The sequence below is a fragment of the Fukomys damarensis genome, unplaced genomic scaffold (assembly GCF_012274545.1).
Source record: "Fukomys damarensis isolate Sample0158 unplaced genomic scaffold, DMR_v1.0_HiC HiC_scaffold_33, whole genome shotgun sequence".
NCBI classification, from domain to species: Eukaryota; Metazoa; Chordata; class Mammalia; order Rodentia; family Bathyergidae; genus Fukomys; species Fukomys damarensis.
The window spans coordinates 9,653,586-9,675,012 of NW_022900945.1; the positions used below are offsets into that span (position 1 = coordinate 9,653,586).

At 38.0% G+C, this 21,427-nt stretch overlaps 1 pseudogene; it reads left to right on the top strand.

The window, feature by feature from the left end:
* The window catches only part of LOC104848996, a 266,524-nt pseudogene that overhangs the window by 175,447 nt on the left and 69,650 nt on the right, over nucleotides 1-21,427 (top strand).

The window sequence follows — 21,427 nt, forward strand, 5'->3', positions numbered from 1 at the left end:
CATTCTCTGAATTTTAAATATTTATTTATAGGTAGATTTTCATCAAGTACTTAATGATGTAATAATATAATCTTTACTCTTCCAAACACTGATTATTGCCTAAAATAGCAGGTTCTATTTTCAGTTTGCATTTACGTATTTATTTGTTCGGATGTTTATTGAATATTCCAATATGAAGGAGAGTATAATAAAAATACTAGTGATACACAGTGAACAAAGCACTATGCCTGAACTCTGAGATCCCCTGCTTCTCAGACTGTAATATACTGCCTGGCCCAGAGACCAAATATACTTACATTTCCTTTATAGAATTATAAATTTTTGCTGCACACCCCAACTCTAGCTAACTGGTAAAAATCAATCTTAGCAATGTATGTATTTCTTATATTGGAAAAAGTTTAAGCAAACAAATGAATAAAATAAACAAGCATAACCTGGAAGTACAACTTATTAAGTGTCTTTCTAGATCTATGGTTTTGAGGTATTGCCTCAGTGGTCACTCTATTAGGAAAGGACCTTCTAAACAGAAGTTTGGTTAGCCTTTCCTTATATTAGCTCCATTTGCAAAACTGTTTTATGCTGCTCACGATATTTCGATTGCTTCTTTTCTAGACAACTGATTAGAATTAACAATAAAATAATAGACATGATTTACATATAATTTTAATGTAATTAGTGAAGCTATTCTTTGAATATCTTTTAATGCTATATGTGAAATGTAACAATCATTAAGTCCTAACAGGCCAAAGTATTGTAGTATTGAACTCCTCCCCCCTCAAGTTCTTCAGAGAACATAATGGTACAGGATTTAGGTACACTTTTTTTTTTTTTTTTTTGCTTTTGCATGTGAATTTGCACCAGAGAGCTCCTGGTTCAATATATTTCTTGATAATGACTGTTTCATTCTCATTACACTTATTAAGGTGTGATTTGTGGTTAAAGATAGCATCTTGGAGACTCCTGTTTTGCACCCTCAAATGCTCACACACTGTGCTATTCCACAGAAAGTGACGGAGCACATTTAAGATTTTCAATTGTTGCAAAGCAGTTAATTCTGTAGTCCAAAGATACAATTCATTAATAGTACAAGATAAATTTGAAAGTAACACTCTCAGAAACCTCAAGTCAATGCCAGAAAACATTATATACATAACTCAATATTGTCTTGAATTTGCAGAGCACTAAAACAGAATAGTATTGTCCAAACTTTAGTAATGAAGCAAAATAAATGAGGATAGAAGAAAATGCAATTTATATAATAGGAATACAGGGCATCCTGGAAGAAATCTAGTGTTACTATCCTGCTAGGGAAGAGACTCATTTAGAAGCCAAATGTAAAATGGACGTCATAGTTATCAATAAGAAGTTTTCCAAGATGACTGTTTATCACCAAAGACTTGTCTGTAAGATGTTACGCAACTCATTCCATCAATGTGGGTTTGAATTTCTTGAAAAGAACATTTGTGTCTTACAACATCATAGAGATATAGTTGACAAAAATTATATAGATGAACAGTATAGAATATGGTGTTGTGATAAATCAAGAGGATTTATGTATATCAAAAGGGTGCCCACAGTCAAGCTAATACATCCATCTACTTCACATAGTTGCCTTTTGTGATGCAATGAGAATATTTAAGATGTACTGTGACACTATTCCTGATCTTACTGACTTCTGGGTTGGAAGCAAGGCGTTGGTGACCTTTATGTATTTTCTTCCTCACAAACCTTAAAATGTGGTTTAACTGGCATCATCTCACAGGCCTGACAAATTCAGTTGTCCTGAAATTGTAGCTAGAATGCTATGTCCACAATATTTTTCACGAAACGCCCTTCCTTGAGCAACGTTCTCTGTGGCCAGGGCTCTGGGGACGCTAGTCCTCCACTCTAACTCTGATCTGCTTGTGATGTTCTTCCTCTTTGTCCAGCGCCGCAGTTACATCAGCCAATTCCTCAAGGAGCTGTGTCTTCCTCAAATGAGAAGGGAATCAAGAGATGGAGGGAGTGGGGAAGGGAAGGGGATGAGGAAAGGAAGTAAGACGTGTTATGTATGTGAACCAACTCCCCACAAGGAATGTCAACAGTACATACTGCAAACAAGCACTCAGAGAATAAATCAAAGGGAAAATGATCTGTTAATGGATCATTTTGATAAGTTTGGGTGGTTTGTTACCATAGGAATTCTGTATTCTTTCAGCATTAGATAAAACATGATCACATTTTGTAAATATCTTTTTGAATTAGTAAAACTAAGAAAATCAGAGTTGGTCTTTTGAGAACACTTAGCTTCTAGACAAACATATGATGACTACTATACAAACTTACTCCAAATGTTTTTTTTTTTTTCTAGTCATAATATTCTTCTTTATGAGGATGGGCATGTTGTGGTGGCTGATTTTGGAGGTGAGATTTATAATATCGCAAATGATGATAGTCTTCATTCTGCTTGGTGCCTGGTGTTGCAAATTTTCTGAAAATGGATTTGACATTGAACTTTGAAAACATATCATTTGTTTTTAGTTTTTCCTGTTTAATATCCTTGGCTAAAAGAAGGAAATTGACAATTTGAATAAGACAAAAGCTTCATGAAGTTGTAGAATTTTTGCTGTGATTATTTTTACCTTGGTTTTGAGATATTTCTTTTGACATGAATATGGTTTTTTTTTCCCCCTGTCTTTCAGAATCAAGATTTCTACAATCTCTGGATGAAGATGACATGACAAAGCAACCTGGGGTTTGTTGCTGCTTTGTTCCTATAATTATAAAACAATTAGAACGTGCAAACTCAGCATGAAAGGGAGCTTGAGGAAAGCTGTTGAACTGGCAGGAATGCCTTTGTCTCGGTGCCAGGATAATGCCTTATGATTTTATTTTCAATAAATCCCCAAAATAACTCTTTTAAGGCTCTGTTTGGGAAATTGATAAGATATATTTGGAAAAAGAGATAAAATAACGCAGAAAATGTTTCAGATGTAACCAAATAACACATGGCAGGCACACGGACAGCTGTCTTTCATATTTAGATAACTATATTATGTAGTAGAATTAACATTTAATGGGTAACTAACTCTAAAATTAGTGGCTTTCCACCGTCTATTAACTATTCATAGTTTTCTATTTTAACATTATAAGGTAATAGGTAGCATAGCCAAGTGTTAATGTTTAAGCAAAATATAAATTAGAACATCTAAGGCGAGGATAATTGTTCTCAAAATGCTTGCAATTACATCCATTATCTGCCCTCTCCTTCATTCCCCTCAACCTCTCTCCTCCACATAAGTAGACTTCTCTTTAGGAACTACCTGTGACGTCTAATTAGCCGCACTTGGAATAACTTTTCATTCTTCCCTTTACTGCTTCCACTTACACATTACCTAATCATGTTTCTCTGGTATTATTTTTTCCCCTTGGCTTTGAGATGCATTCTCCTCCCATCCCCCACAGCACTTGCCCTCTCTGCTCTCTTCTCTTCCTCCCTCCTTCCGTCCACTCCTCATTTCCCCACCACCCTAGCTCACAGCTTCATACCTGCATCGTCTCTGCTCTGGGTGATTGCAGCAGGCTCCTAGCCCCAGTCCTCTTTTCCAAATCATTCTGGGCGTGTTCTGGAGCATTCTGGGCCACTAAATGTTGCTGCTCTGGCAATTCCCCTCCTACTATCAACCCTCAATGATACTCAACTTACATCAGGTTGAAGTTCAAGTTCCTTTGCCTAGAAATTTTCTCCCACCCCACATCTGGGCTAAAAGCCCCTCTGTGATTTTTTTTTTATGTAATTTCCTCTGTGATCTCTTTTTCCACCAGGAATTGTTCCAAGCCTCCTGTGTCCCGACTCAAAGCCACACCCATTCCCCACACCACCATTTGCAGTGTGGGCCCTCTGCCTGGATAACCCTTCCTTGCGTTCCCCTGGATAAAGACTGTTCATCCTGTAAGACTCGGGCAGATTTTACCTGTGTTAAACAGATTCCTTTCTATAAACTGGCCCCTGTTTCTCTCTTTACCGTCCTTCTACCTTGCCCTGATAGTTTGTATTTCTATTCACTCAGCAAACATTTATGGAGGGCCTATCTCCATGTCAGAAATTGTTCAGAGGGCTGGACATGCCAAAATCTTTTTAGTCTAGTTCGTGATCTCAAGAAATTCATTTTTCAAAGAGAAAAATATTAGTAAGAAGCAGACAGATTAAAAGCAGTGTGGAAGTTTAGTGATGAAAGTATCACAGTGCATGCTGAGAACTCGGGCGGGATGAAGTGGAGTTGATCAGAAGATGCAAAGGGTAGGACGGCATGGCCAAGGACAGAGGGCACCCAGAGGAGAGGCAAAGAGGAGGGTGACTAATCAGTCTGAGGGAGAACTTCAAAGAGTTGGCACTGTTAGCACATCCAGGAGAGACAGGAGTTAGGAGCCAAGCTGTACCACGAGGATAGTTTCCTCTAGTTCAACAGTCAGCATTGCCATTACTACAGCAAAATAGGTGAGTCTGGGAACTCTATGAAGAAAAGTGGTTTATTTGGCTCCCGTTTTTAGAGACCGAGAGATCAAATTGCCTGGTGCTGGTTCTGCAATGGCTTTGCTGGTTGTGTCACGCAGGCTGGGTGGCATGATGGTGGGATCATGGGTATAAAGGAGACAAGACAGGAAGCCAGAGAAGGAAGGGGCCAGTCTTGGTTTTTATATAGCAACTCCTCTCCTAGGAGCAAACTGGGATCCCATGAGAAGAGCAATAATCCTTTCAGTTAGGTAGGCAGCAACCCAATGACCTCACTGTGCGCCAAGTGCTGCCTCTTTGAGATTCACCACCTCCCAACATCATCATGCTGGGCACCAGGCTCCTCTTATGTGACCAACCAAACCCAAAGCGGATGCCTCACTAGATTCCATTCATCTGTTCAACTAATACACATGGAACACCCACTAGGTGCCAAATATTCTTCTCAAAGCTGGAGTTCCCTTCTTCTGGATCTGATGTTACACCAGAAGGAAACTGATGCTATGCAAATTAATAACACAAATATTAAGAGGTATTGAGTGTTATGAAGAATGAGGGAGCACAGAGTAAAGGAGTGGAGCGTGCTGGAGATGCCACTGAGATGGGAGGAGAGAAAGCTATTGCATCATGAGACCCGGCTGGGCCGCCACTGACATGGGGGAGAAGGGTCCCACGCAGGGAGAATGGCAGGTGCAAGGACTCTGCGGCAGAAGGATCTGTATGTTCGTAGCTAGAGGGGCTGCTGTGGGCAGATCAAGTGGAAAGGAGGTCAGGGAAGTGGCAGAATCCACAACCCTAGGACCTGGGAGGCTGAGGGAGCTAAGACAGTGGGGCTCCGCAGTGAAATCAATGTAGACACGATTCCTGAGTTCAACCCCTAGAAATTATTATTTCATTGGCCAAGGCTGATCTCCCGTACCTGTATTTTTTCAAAGTTCCACCAAGTGATTCTAAAATGCAGCCGTCAGAGACTTCCGGACTAAATAAACTTTTGTTGAGCAGAATTAAATTGAATTTCACCAACAACAAGTTGCATTAATCCTTTTATCCTAGCAACATAGTCTTTAAGCACAGCACTCCTCTGGATTTGTTTTGGAGACTATTTTATTCCTTTCTAGTTATGTGGCCTAATTTAAGTTCTCTAGTCATTCTATGGCCCCCTCCCCAGGAATAAAAAATGGGCACACTCTCTACCTACTCCCACTGATACAGTGTTGTGACACAAGGCATAATCTGCCATATAAATGGAGGCTATTTGAAATGTGAAAGCTCATGTGGGAGAATTGCATGTGAGCAACATAATCAGAATAAAGATATTCTTGGAAAGCTGTAATTATGCATGCTTTCAAAATAAGGTAGACATTTCAAAAGAATTAACAGCAGCCAGCACGATACCCAGGATTTCAGTAAGAGTAATAATAGAATATTGGTTTTCTTTAAGATGTACAGAGGCGTTTAGCAAAGTGAACTGATATAATATGGGGTCGTGGAGTTCTAGAGCTTGACGAGCCTGACACATCTGTTTTGCCTTTGAGGAATATGAGGTCAAGGAAAAATGAGAGAGGTGAGCACAGCTGCCTGGGTAATGGTGCCACCAAAACTAGAATGTTCATCTCCTAACACAAACTCTAGTGTCTGTCCCCGAAACTACAAATAAATCAAATGTTTGTGTTTTCATCCCAGGCTGGAAACCTTGTTTTTTAAACTGAAAACATGCATCAAAAATTAAAATACTGTAAATAATGCCATTAAACAGATGAAGCTATAAGATTGCATGCCAAAAATTGGTAGCATCTTATGGGCTTGTTTTCTGGGATATTGTGCAAGAAGAATTCAAAAATAGCACCTGTGGAAAAACAAAGGAAATATGATAAACTTGAGCTTGCCGGTTAAGAAACCTACTTCATAGGAGAATTCTGGGTGCTCCCCTATGGCCCTTTCTCTCCTCAGCTGTGAGTACTCTGCGTTCCTAAGCTAATGACTTCCTAAACCGAAAAACCTAAAGGGACAGGTGCCTGTTTGGGGACTGATTCAGTCTCAGGGACTCATGGGGTTCCTGAATGGATCTGTGGTTTGCTGTTGCGAAGCCTGTATGGCTTTGGGAAGAAGGAGTTCACAGAATAAAAGGAAGAAAAAATAAAAATAAGGAAATGTAGGGAGGGGAGGAGGGGGTGAAGGGAGGGTGGAGACAAGGGGAAAAAATGAGAACCAAGACCTGCCATGTAAAGGTACAAGATCCCAGTAATGAATGTAACTGTACTGTATACCTAGAATGTACCAATAAACTCAATTTAAATTTTAAAAAATAAGGAAATGTTACTGTTGTGGAAATCTCTTGATGAGGCCGTAATTTAATGATTAATATTGGTGATTTGGGAGAGAATTATGAATTTTATGGCCTTATAATGGTCAGAAAAAAAAAAGTGTCAGAGAGCACCAGGGACCTCTAAGGATCCTGCCCTGAGGAGAAACCCGCTCTGGGTGAGCTCGCAGCCCTGATAAAGCTTCCTGACTGTTCCCCGTGCAGAACCTGGGCTGGATGGCGCCGGAGGCGTTCACACCGGGCTACGGAGCCCAGGCCGACGTCTGCAGCCAAGCGCTGTACCTGTGTGAGCTGCTCACCGGCGAGATTCCTTTCGCTCATCTCAAGCCAGGAAAGGCCTGCTGCACCCAGCGGCTTGTTTCTCCCCAGTGGGACGACGAGAGAGGAGGTAAGGAAACGATCTTAAGTGTTTGAGTATGTGTGCTCCAGAAAACTAGACACAGGCACTCGGAAGTGTAGGAATGATCTATTAAATTGCACGTGGTTTTCTGATTTTAGGAAAGCAAGCAGGTAACTGTAGCCACATGGCTTGTGGGGACAAATAATGCAGACAAAGCTATAGTTTTTGAAGTTAGATTTTAGAAAAATTTTAATGTTTATATAGGGATGAAAAAGCGGCCACACCAAAGAAACCCGTTAGAGCTACAATTGCTTTTTCTAATAATTCTGTATTATATATGTGGACACATTAAAAAATTAAAAATAATTTTCATCGATGTTATACCTGATACTTGGCTTAGAGGTACAAATTAGAGATGAGTACAAGAAGGAGGTTCAGATAATTTAGGCTCCAGATAAACTTTATTTACATCTGTCTATTTTTTTTTTTGTGATATTTTCAAGCTTTGTCACACTAAACTGGAAACTCCATAAGGACTTGGCATCCCTAGAACTAGCATGCTTAGAAAGCAGCTTCCACATGAAACCATAAAGAAGCTTGTTATGAATTATAAGCCCTTAATGGTCACTTTATAACAATGAGTCAGAAGGATACAGTCAAAATGGATAATAGTTGAACATTCCTTTAAAAAGTTTTTTAAAAACCAGCCAGAATCTTAATTGGTTCTCATGTACAGAGCAAAAGCTCATATGCCTTACTCTTTTCTCAATGTGTTTTTCCCCACAGTTTACCTTGCAGGGTGCTTTTCATGATTATATGCTTTGTGCATAGTTTGCTGAGTACACTGGTGACGCAATTGTCCTAATCTTTCTCAGTTTGCTTTTCACTGCCTTAAATGGTGGAACTTAACCCTTGTTCACAATGTGGAGGTGAGGGCTTTCCTTACCAACATTGCCGTTTGTAAGATGCGATTATGATGCTGTCTCTCTACTTCTTAGAGTTTGCATTCAGATAAGACTGCTGAATAGATAGCAAATCAATTATAATTGTAAATGCACTGCAGCATCCTTTTATGGGAGATATGTCTCCTTTCCCCTTAGCCCTGTGCCAGTCCTCTCGACCTGGTCCACTGATTTTGTTTCCTAATGTAACTTAGAATTATCTGTGATTACCACCACCCACCATCTTCTGGCTCAAGTCGCCATCTTCCATTTGAACTACTGCAAGGTCTTTTTAAACAAATTCTGATTTATTGAAGTATAACTTATAAATAGGAAAATTTACCCTCATAAGTTAATAGTTCAATGAGTTGTAGTAAATATATCTACTTATAGAACCAAAACTGGAATCAAGATATAGAATATTTCCATCATTCCCAAATGTTCTCCATTGATTCTGAAATCAGTCCATTTCTCTCACTTTATTTTCTTATTTTCTATTTTTCTTTCCTTATAGCTCAGATCTGTGTATCTCTTAGCTTCAACTTCACTGTTTCTTCTTGATTTGACATAAAAAATACTGCAAAATATCTCCAATATTCACATCTTCAGTTTTGCTAGCCATCTTTTTTTCATCAATCCAGCTTCCTCAAAATTCCAGCTTTCCCAAAATTCTAATTTGGTCATGTGGCCTCCCTCACTTAAAATCCTTTAATGCTTTTCCTTTTCTCTTAAGATACAAACAACATTTCTTAAAATAATCTATAAAAATGGCCAAAACAAATATATGGAAAAATGACTATTATCTTTAGTGAAATGCAAATCAAAACCACAATGTAGTATCACCTGACTCCAATTAACAAAAATAAAAACAATAACAAATGCTAATAAGGATGTGGAGAAGAAACTCATATATATTCTGGTAGGAATGTAAATTAATACAGATATTATGGGGACTACTATGAAAATTCCTCAAAAAACTGAAACAAGAGCTATCATGTGACCTGGCAAGCACACTTCTGGGGAAATATCTAAAGAGTGTAACTGATACACAAAAGAGAAACCTGCACTCCCATGTTTATTGCAACACTAGTCACAACAGCTAAATATGGAATCAGCCTTATCAAAAAATGAATGCATATATGTATATATATGAAAGCCTGTCATTTATAGTGACATAGTTGGGTCTGGATATATTATGTTAAGTAAAATAAGACAGATAAAAGAAGATAAGAGCTGAGTGTTTTTTCTCTTGTCTATGGTTATTAGAATAGTGTTTATTAGAGGCTAAAAAGGGAGGTTATAAAGAAAGTATAGATAATGAGAACCAAACCATAGGTAGGAGTAAAATCTTGAATTCCACAGCACAGCGGATGTCTACAATTCAGAATCACCTGTTGTGCATTTAATGAAGATCTAGAAGAAAAAAACAGCTCAAAGTCTCCAAACAGTGTACAGTGAGGGAGAAACACTAGCTATTCTCATTCAGTCAGTGCATACTGTATGCATGGGTTGAAATATCACACCTACCCCATTAATATGAATAATTCGTACATGTTAATAAAAACAGAATAAGAAAATGTAAACTAAACTATAAGCCTTGTATCTGTATTCCTGCTTTCCTCCCTGGGTCTGCCTCTTGCCACATGCAGATTGACACTCAGTTCCCGCTGCGGAGAATTATTTCACTTCCCTCACTTTCTTCCTCTGACCTACGTGCCTTGCACACGCTAGTCTCTTGGTCAGACGCACTCTTCTGCTTCTTATATACTAACTCCAATTTACTTTTAGCTCCTGGCTAAACTAGGATTCCTTCTTTAAAAATTCTTCCTCAGTTGTCTAAAACCAAGTTCAGAACAGTTTCCCATGTATCCCAAGTCACCATTTATCATAATTTTTATCATGTTTTGCTCACACAGTTTTGTAATTTTCTCTACTCCATTATGCTTTTCTAATTGTAAAATGATTATCAAAGAGATAAAGATCCCTTTCTCTTCATGCACCTCCCCCTCTCAAAGCACTCTTTTTAGAGGGAGAATATTATTTAATAAAAAGTTAGTGGTCTTGCCTAAGAATAACTTTGTTTCAGAATTCCAGATATTAAAGTTTATAGTACTTTATTGGAAAGAGAATTTGTTTATGATAGATGCTGGATTTATAAAAGTTGGACAGTGACCATGAATCAAGAGATAAGACTGCTAATATCATTGTGGTGGTTAGGCAATCTAGCATATGTTCAGCAATAAATTATGTGAAGCATCAGATTTAATATAAGCTACATATTAGCCATTTACAATGGGCAACAAATCCATGACTACAGTGTGGGACAGCATTATCAATTATGGCTGTAGCAGTATGATACAGGACTCATCCTTCTGGATTTATCAGCTTGCTACCCTCTGGGAGAATGATAAAAATAGAATGTCAACATTAGCATAGACTCCTACACAAGTGCAGGTATACATTCAGAAGAACTTAAAGTTAGGGTATCTTTTTGATAGATTCATATTCAAATGAACCTTTGAGTCTCCAATTTAGAAAGGATGAAAAAAAATCCTCACATCCCCCACCACAATGGTCACAAGATAAAGGGCCCACAGGGCCAGCGCAAGCGTGCAAATGCTCAAAACACCAAATATGATGAATAGGAAGTCAGCTTCCCTGGCTCAAGGGAACAGCTGCTACCCAGCTGCATCCAGATGGTACTGAGTGAGAATATAAGTGTGCCTGCTTACACTTACCTTACAACTAATTTCTGTTTGCTTCTTTGGAAATTTAAAGGTTTTTTTAATATTGACAGTTAATTTAATTTCCTAAAAGAAAAAAATTTCAAGTTAACACCGTGTTCGGCATAACATGTAAGAGCATGAGTCTTGGGACTTGGTACAAGTCACTTAACTGTACCTGAATTTATTTTTAAAATAGGTCTAAAGATAGTTGTACCTCAGAAAGTTAGAAGACTGGTGACAGAAGTAAGCATTCAAGAAATGTTAAATGTAGTTATTATTTTTGAGTGCTTCTCGTGGCCAGGAACCATGGCAGAGTAAGAGCAAAGCAAAGAGAAATAGATAATTTCTTAGGTCCTCAAGCCATTCAGTGCAGCAAGGAAGGAAAAGTGTCATTAGTAGAGTAAGCCTGACTAGAGAGACATGCAGAAGGTCAAGAGTGCTGCCTGGTTCAACCTCCTGCCTAGACTGAAGGTGGGGGAAAAAATATGTCAGGGAAAGATTCTCAGAGCAGATGATACCTGAAGTAGATCTTAAAAAGATGACTATTCATTAAATAGGTAACCAGTGGGGAGGTGGGGAAGTGTTCTACTAAAAGCAGCATCAGCAGGGTCCAGAGGGATGAGAAATTCATAAATAATTTAGGAAGGACAAATCAGAGCATACAAAGGCATGGGTTGCAAGACAACTGCTGTCAAAATGAAGCCAGATGGAGAAGATCCTCGTGTAAGCCAGCGTGCTCCACAGCAGCACAGCTGTGACGGTTAGCCTTCATGGTGTCAGCTTGACCGACTGAGGCACCTTGCTGGGTGTGTCTGGGTGGGTCAAGGAGCGCTGAAGTTTTCTTCTCTGGCGTGGTTCCCCTCCTCTGCTTGCCGACTGCAGCTAGCTAAGCAGCTTTGTTCTTCTGTGCTCTTTTGCAATAATGTTTCTGCCTTGGAGTTGCTGAGCATGTCCTGAATCCCTGGGCCATGAGCCAAATTAAGCTTCTCCTTTAAGATGTCAGTGTTGGGGGCTGGGGATTTAGCTCAGCGGTTAGGTGGCCTGCCTTGCAAGTGCAAGGACCTGAGTTCAATCCCCGGTACCCCCCCCAAAAAAAAGATGTCAGTGTTGGGTATTGTGTTCCAGCAAAGAGAAACCTGACTAATTGCCTAATACTTGATCCAGTAAGATACACACATGCATGTGCAAACACACACATGTATGCTTTATTATGGAAATTGTCATATATGCTTATGAAGTCCAAGAAGTACAATAGAAGTCTCACAATGTGCCATCTACAAACTGGAGAACCGGGAAAGCCAGTGGTGTAATTCATTCTTGAGCCAAAGGTTAAGCACCTGAAGGGCTCTTGATGTGTGTTACAGAATATGAAGAGCCAGGAACTCCCAAGTTCTGGTTCTAAGGGCAGAAGAAATGAATATCCTAGCTCCAGAAGAAAAAGGTAATTCACTCACCTTTCCACAGATTTTTTTACTCTATTGGAGCCCTCAATGAATTGGATGATGTCTGCCCAAATTCATGATAGCATATGTTCTTTACTCAGTTCACTTATTCAAATGTCGGTTTCTTAAGAAATACCCTAACAAATATGCCAAGTCAAATGCGCACGTATATTAGCTATCATAGGCCTGTTTGTATTGATAATGGAAGTCACTGCAGAATTTTAAGAGGAGAAAAATACAACTCCATTACTATTTTAGAATGTTTTCTCTTGTTACACAGCACAGCCAGGTTTGGAGGATTTCAAATCCAGAAGCAAGGAGACCAGGTCTTCTAGAAGCAATGTCTAAGACTACACAGAGAGTAGTAGTTTTGAAGAGAAAGGAGAGTTTGGTATGGAGAGATTTGAATAGGATTTCTCAGTAGATAGAGGTGGGAATGCAAGGAAGAACAATGAGTCAAGGGTGAATTCCAGGCTTCTGACTTAGCCAAGAGCATGAGGAGGAATACAGGAAAAGGAACAGATTTGTGAGAGAAATAAAAAGATTAGGGAGAACAGGAGCCAAAGTGGAAAGCCAACCAGAGAGCAAAGAACCAAGCAAGATGAAAAAAGAGCTGGTACAACCTGGCAAGTAAGAGCTGTCCTGGATACATTTCAGAGAAACAAATCAACACCTGCTTCCCAGATTTTATTTCTCTCCTGGGCTTGTCTCCTCTGATATATCATGAGAAACTAAAGAAGAAAGCTGGGGTAAATTAATCTATCAATATGTATTGTGTCCAGTCCCATTCCCTTATGACCAGGTACCCAATTTTGTGGCTCACTTTCAGATCATAGTTTGAGGCCAAAGAAAAAAATCATCTTGTTTTCCTGTGTGATGCCAGCTGGTTCACGAGGAGACTCAACTTGGTCTCCTGGGATACCTTAATGCCAAGCTTTAACTAAGTCTGGGATGTGTCAGAAAATTAAGAGCATCTGCCAATTTTTTCATAGCCAGGTTTTGGTGAGACTTCACATTGAGACTTTAATTCAAAGTTGTGAACTGAGAGTTCAGGAGCCAAACATGGCTTGCAGACTTCTTTGGTCTCACATATAATTTTTAAATGAATTATAAAGTACACTTAGAGACATAGTTACTCCATAGGCCTCAGATTTGAAGCTATCTATATTTTCTATACCTTTTCATGCTTTCTTCATGTATGATTAGGATACAAAATTGTCCTGAATATAATGACTTCAGAATGTATAAACACCATGATGATGTGGACAGGTGGGAGGAAAATAGGAATAAAGGAAATCTCATCTGTATTATGTTAATCCATATCAGTTGACCACTGAAAAGAGGAGCCAACCAGTCACTGCACAGATCAATGGAAAGATTAAGTAGATTCAATAGATGGTGATATTTCTGTGAATATAGCTGATATTAACGTCCTGATACTTCATTACACTGACAAAGATTGCAATGAGAATAGACAATGGTGCAAATTAATCTATTTTTCTGACAGTATGTAATGAGAATGGGATGTGGTTTAAAAAATTAAGCAATTCTTAGTGCAATCTCAAGATTGCAATCTCATAGTCTCACTCAGATGCTGTACACTGCAGTGATACATCATTGAAAAGTGTCAGTTTAACAAAGAATATGTCTTAGCTCTTGCTGGGACAGTAGAACACATTTGCTTTGTTTCACCGCAGCCTGGCTGGTTAAAAACAATGGAGTTGAGTCAAGTGTGTTTTTTAGCCATGTACACACAATCAACATTTCAAACAGTACTCTGGCAAGTGTGTCTTGATCAATACTTACTAATAAGATGGAAAATATTTTACTTTATCATTCTCTTTTCTTCCTTTTTAGTATGAGTGCCTACATTTAATTTTAGAAAATAGTTACTTTAGGAAGTTTGAGTCTGGTACCGATATACTCATACATAGGGAATAGACAACTAACTTCACCATGGCCAGTTTCATATTTGTGTTCCCCACAGTGCTCACAATGTACTGTTGCATTATAAACTGAGCCTGATGACAGATAAGTGGTAGTACCCAAATTTACAGTAATTCAATGTAAAATTTTACTTGATATTCACTCCCTATATTAGTACCCAAAGAAAACCCCAAAGGATCTAATATCTTGTGGTCTAAATAGATGAGAAAGCATCATCTGTTTTTGCATCTGATTTTCTAGATTCAAACTGAAAGAGTATAGTCCAGCTTTAAGTTCACAGATTCTAGCAACAGCAACAAAAACACATGGCCATAGCAACTGCTGAGAGCCAAGAGCAAGCAGGCAAGTGCTCTCTCTGTATGTGGGTTAGTTCTAATCACAACCTGTGGGTCCTCTCTCTCTCTCTCTCTTTCTCTGTGTGTGTGGTTTAGGGACTTTTTAGGCATGCTCCGTGTCCCATGCTGGTGGACTTGAGGCTTAAACATATGACTTCCTGTCCCACAAGCTCAAGCTTATCATGGAGGCACTGTGTCTTCCCTGCTGCACCTTGTGTCCATGAAATTCTCATAGAAGCAAGTAGGCTTACTGAGGCTCTCCCAGAAAGTTTAGAGCAGTCAGAATGGGAATTCTTAAGATTTCCTGTTAGGAGTATTTCTTAATTGTCTTAATGTTCCCATTTATTAAAGCCCCTCCCCAAATATTTTGAACAAAAGATAGTATTGACTAAACTCACCAGTAGGTCTCAGTAATTTACCTGATTATGTTATAATTTAATATTAAACAAAACATTGTATTTGTTCTACAAACAGTCTTGATGGCTAGCCGTTGCACTCAAAAATGAGTAAGATTCTTAATGGTATTAACCCATCATTTTCATTCATTCAATGAGTATAACAGTATCTTCATTATTTTCCAGTGAACATTATTTCCAATGGTCTCATTTATTCACTCAGTGCAATTCTTGGATACCTATTGACTGCCAGTTACTTTACTAAGCACAGGAGGAACATTCATGAAAAGGTACATCCCATCACCACAATGAACTTATGATCTACATGCAGAGGCAAACAAGTAAATAAGCAATTAAGTATGATATAGTAGATGCTATTAAAGTACAAGGTGCTGTGGGTGGGTGCAAGAAGAGTCTATCTAGAGGAGTCAATCTGCGATAAGACCTAGGAAAGTGGTGATGAACCTACGGCATGCATGCCACAGCAGGAATGCAGAGCCCGCTCTGCTATGGCGTCACAAGCTGTATGAGTTGTTTTTTCTGAAATAAATCCCCAGTGTTCAAGTTCAATTGCAGTGTTGCCACTTTGCAAAAAATAAGTGGGTTTAGTGGGTGCAGTTTGGGCACTTGATTTCTAAAAGTTTGGCCATCACCGACCTAAAGGTAATAGATGTCATAAAGGAAAAGAGAGTAGGAAAGAGGATGCCAGGGAAATGAATTTGTATTTCAGGATTAACATTTGTACCATAAAAAGCAGTGAAAAATCAGATTCATTTATTAATTATCCATTCATTTACAAAACTGCACAGGAAATATTAGTGCCAGACATTTTCTTAGCCTTGTATCATTTATGCAGGATGTCCAATACATTTTGATATGAAAGTAAATGGACAAAAGTTGTTACATATTACGTTGGGTACTCATTTTGTAACTCATTGGGGTATTTCTTTTGAGAGGTAACCCTGGAAATCTTCATTCAAATACCTTCTTCCTTTGATAAAGTATTGATAAATAAGGAATAAGTTGAATCCACAAATTGTTCCCATGGTTGTATAGATCCTCGGATCTGATTCACAAAGTTGTATTTAACTGTAGCCCCATCATTCAGGATGAGAGAGAAAAAGTTGTTCCCTGGAATTGTAGAGCCACTGACCATGGTTATTTAAATTTATATTTTTATTGTTGAAATTAAACAAACTAAATTGTTTCACAGTCTTACCACCCACATTTTCATTTCTTAAATCTTTGTGCCAGCATATTGAACAATGCAGGACACTTCCATCAATGCAAACAATTCTGTTACACAGTTTTATAATAGAAGTTATTATGTTTTAATAAGCTATAATTACCAGGGCAGTTTTGAAAAAATGACAATTGCTCAATAAATAGCAAATATTTTAAAGTGGTTTTATTCTTGTTTAATGGCAAAGTTTGCTTTGTGAAAGAAGCAACTGATATTTACATAAATTATTTAACGTATTTTATAACAATCAAGCTAATAACTTGATGAATGGGCTGACAATCCCATCCCAGAATCTGCGAGACTGAAGATTGCTCATCTGTTAGTGTAACATAGCTACCTGAGTCAGGTAGACAAATCCATTGGTGAGAAAAATCAGTCACCGGCCCCTCGTTGTATCGCCGACTCTCTGGTGGAGACAATTGTGAGTACTATCCGGGCCAAGAATGAGCAAAACGAATGGGAGACGGAGATGTCAGGACGCTGCAGAATCTCTTCTGAAGAATGAAGAATTAAATATCATTCCTCTTGAGCTAGTTTTCCAGACACAACGCCAAGAAGCAGACGAGTAACTCTGTACACTAGATACCAGAATCTAAGCGTTTCAAAGGGGTGATTGGGATGTACATCTGAGTTTAACTCATTTTAAGAATGATCCCTCTTCACACATTAAGAGACCTGTAATGAGTTTAAGTGTGTTTACCACACTGGTTTACATGCACCAGCTCAATATTATCTAAATAGTCATAACAAAGTAAATTAGAGGGAGAAGATCAGTGGTCACTAAGCATTAGTTTACTTGTTTGCTTATCGATTTACCTAACTCTGGAAGCAATTAAGAGTAGTCAAAAGTAACCATGAAAGGAGTGCACCGTAACTAATCTACATTACAAAAGACACATCTGATAAAAACAAGATCAAAACCACAATGAATGGGTACATTTGCCTCTCAAATTAATAAAGTATTTTCCTGGTGCAGACACCATGATAACCTTTCACAGTTGCTGCTGAGAGTATAAATTAGCACAGCTGTTTGGAAAATAACTTATCAGTATAGATAAAGTCTATAAAGTACATGTGCTCTTCAACTTTCACCTTTTAGTATATCACAAATATATTATTTCTAAAATAGGGAAATTCATACTGAATAAGATTCTTTGAAGTATTTGGAACAGCTTAAAATTGAGAAATTATTAAGTAAATCACCTAAAAGCAAAGTCATTAAAATATGTTAACAGAGCTTTAATAACATGGGAAAATGCTTCATTGCTTAAATTGAAGCATTAATTTAGAAAACAGGAATTACATAATTGTGTATCATCATAAGCTCAATTTTATAAAAATATAACAAATTCCAAAGTATTTTAACAATTGTTTTTTCTAAATAAGATTTTATTCACTCTAGTTTGCTTAATTTCTCAATTTCTACAAAGAAAGTTAATTTCACAATTAGAAAAATGAGATAGTGATTCAGAATAATCTATAATCCAAGATGTGTTGCATATAATTTCCCCAGATCTACAGGTAGTAGATGGATGAATAGAATTGAGTGAAAGTGAATTTTGGTAGGAGAGAAGTAGTGGATTATATCTCAGAACTTATTAAGATATAGACAAATGCTTACAACCCCACAGTCTAGGACAGAGAAAGCAGAAATATTTTGCAATTTGGTCCTCCCATTGGTGCACAATAATTTTTCTGAGAAATAAACAGCATCGTGTGCTGTTTATGAAGTATTTTCATGTGATGTGTTCTGAAGAAGCATGAACTTTGAAAAGAAAGGCTGCACCTATTACTAGCTACATTTAAAATGCCTATAAATAAAAAATTAGGCACATACGCATAAAAATACCTACATTGCATAGTTCTTAAAGGATTCTATTATGATACCTGATACAGAACATATTCGATTAAAGTAGCTATAAACTTGGTTTTCAAAAGGGCATAGAAATCATTGGCTGCCAAAAGGAAAAATATTGATCAAACAGGAAACTACATTGAAGTTCAAAGACTCACAAAATAGTGGTTCAGAGTTTGAGAGGAGCAATGTTCAGAACCCCCTGGGTGCAGGCCGTATTAGGGAATTCAGCCAATGACTAATCAGTATTCACTGAAATAAATGGATGAGGGGTTGTCTAACAATTTAGTAAAAACCAGTTCACAAATAAATTTCATTATCTTGGTGCCATTAATAAAATTTAAGCTTAAAATAAAATCAGCTTTTCTACAGTGATACTAGAAGTATGAGCCAAGTGGTATCCCCTGTCCTGGTTGGCATGATACAAGCTCTCTCGGATGAATGACATTGTACAGTGTCACCCGGTCGGTCTTTCAGTTTTGACTCCCCGTAACATTATGCACGCACACTACACTTCAGAAGCCCTAAGCAACTTGCTCCCCGTAGCCTTCTTTTCTCTTTCTAAATGGCCTCTGCTCATTATGGAGTCAACAGCCAAATGAATGAATAATTGTAAAGTTAACCTCTGAATATGAGACTACCTACTATTTTGGTTAAGCCTAGAGTTCTTTGGAATCTTAGTCGCTATTATACAAATTGATTTTTATGACTTTCAAAAATCTGCTCATGTTTCTTGAAACAAGTATACAAAAATCCAAACTGATGTGACAAGTTGGTTTGTGGTGCCGCCCGCAGCAGACATGGCCTACCACCACATCAGGTCCCCCATGGGGTATTCCATTCCCAAGCCCATATCTTCTCTGCTTATGCAATGTTGGAATGTATGTCCTGAAGTGAGTGATTTCCTCTTTAAAAATGTGTTGTGGTGAAAATCTATCACAGCTAATATAACTCCGAAATCTACTTTCAGAATGAATTTTAAGACTGCCAAGGCGGGAAGACTGATTTGCCTTCTGCTCTTTAGTCTTTAATTGCCTTAAGAAGTCCAAATATCTTATATTTCTTTGCTTCTGCTCTCTGATTTAGAAATGTTTCTCACCACTGATTAGTACAAGAGAGACCAGGGTATGACAGCGACTCACAGTCTCCTCTTGGCTGTAATTTTAGTCACTATAATTAAGCCAATTCCTTTTCTGAAGGAAGAAATTTGGCATAAGATAGATTTGTATTAGGATTTAACATGAGGCAGGCCTTCACTCAGAGATGCCAGTGGTCTTTGGGGGCACTGGCTCAAGCAGGAATCAGAAGACCTGTTTCCTAGTCCTCTTCTAAATCTTTGTGTGACTATGTGATGATGTGGCTTAACAGCATAAACTTTACATGGAGAGATCATGTTATGGGAGAAATAAAAATAAAATAAAATAGAATATGTAAAGAGCAAAAAGAACATTTTAAGTATGGTGTTAGATCTGAGAGAGTCAAAGAGGAGCAGTCATATAATACCACACTGAAATCTCAGACCATCTGTCTCCAATAAATCCTCCTTCCTCATTATCAGACCAGGTGCTATGTATCATGTTCTCCAAAAGTGGCAGAGGAGACTCCACAATTTTTCTTGGTATCAGTTCATTCCAGTGTCTCTTGTTGATTGACATCTTTGTGTTTTGAAATCCATTTCTAGATTCTTCTCTTCTGAGTGAAGCAGATTAGTTTGCCTTCCTCACACTAGACAGCCTTGTATGTAAAAGCCTAGTGCTCCACAGTAGCACAGCCCGCACCATCCTAATATTGCCATCCTTTCTTGTACGTCCTTGTTTCTTATCTTTCCTAGGTACTTATTTCTCTACAACAAGCTTGCAGATAAAGTGTCTGTTATTATTTCAAAAAAGTATCTCAATAAGGAGAAACCGAATAAACCCTAGTCTAGATATTTGAAAAGAGAAAGCACATTTCTCATTCTTTTTCTAAAGACAAAGTCCAGACCAACCTCATTTGTGTAAACTCTTATGAAGAAAAATGAAGATTCTTATAGGCTATGGATTGAGTGTCTCAGAAGATAGCCTCTTCTTCTAACCATTCAGTCTGAAATGTTAGGTTTCTTTGTTTACAATCTTGTCACTATCTGCATAATAACTCCATAAAAGCAGATCTTTTTGTTTTTGGTTTATTCATTGCTTTTGACCTAGCTGTTTCAATCTACTATCCCTAGTATATTCTAAAAAAAAAAAAATGAATGCCATTGTTGCTTATCAATGGTATCACTGTTGCCTTGAATCCCACATCTTTATTTTGATGCACAGAAAATTTTATCCTGGAAGTTACATGACTTAAAATAATTTAGGAAACCATTTCCTTATGTTTCAAAATGAACCTCAGGCATATTTTCTGAGGATAAATATGCCAATTACCTACCGCAGAATTTTCTTCTCACTGAAGGAAGGGGGCTGTGCAAAACTTTAACATCAAATAACAAACAAGAAAATATCTTTTGCTTTTATTAACTGATTATAGGTAAGGAACATGAGGGAGTTTTAATATGGACATGAAAGCAAATCACTGACAGGTTCTAAAAGCATTAGGGGGTGCAATGTATGCCTCAAGCAAAATATCAAAAATGATAAAGAAGGCTAGAATAATAGGACCAAAGGATGGCACTATTCAATATATATATTTTATATTTATGATATGTATTATATATGATTCAAAATCATTTGCTTAGTGGAAAAGTTGTACTGCTAAGCACTGAATTTGAGCAGCAGAGTCTGAGCTCTAGCCATGAAGTTTAGGGAAGAAGATGGAGGAAAAAGCATACAAAGAGAACAAAATTTCTGGCTGACTGACGATATCTGGGCTTCTCAGTCAGTTGAGTCAGCGTGGCCTTAATATCCACTCCAGGACTATGAAGTTGAGCTGCTTCTGTGATCATCACATTGCCCAGAATGTGCTTCATTGTGCCAGTAGGCTAAGTGATGATCAAAAAATGGAACAATGAGCTATTTGTTCTTTTCCTTCAACAAATACCTTATTGAATTCCTACCATTTGTTGTTCAAGGATCGAGACTGGGTATTCAGTGGAGAAGTGTTCTTCACGGAACTCCAGGCTTAGTAGTCAGATGGAGATTAATTGAATAAGTATCTTACGGATTCTATAGCTAGAAGCCAAGATTAAGGGAAACAAGAGTCTAGAAGAATGTATATTTAAAGGGCACCAGGAAGTTGGAAGGCAAAGAGATGGTATAGGTTAAAAAAGTCTTCCCAGAAGTGATCTAGGGCCAGGGATTTAGCTCAGTGTTTCTGCTGCCTGCCTTGCAAGTGCAAGGTCCTGAGAAAGAAAAAGAAAGAGAGAAAGAGAGAGAGAGAGAGAGAGAGAGAGAGAGAGAGAGAGAAA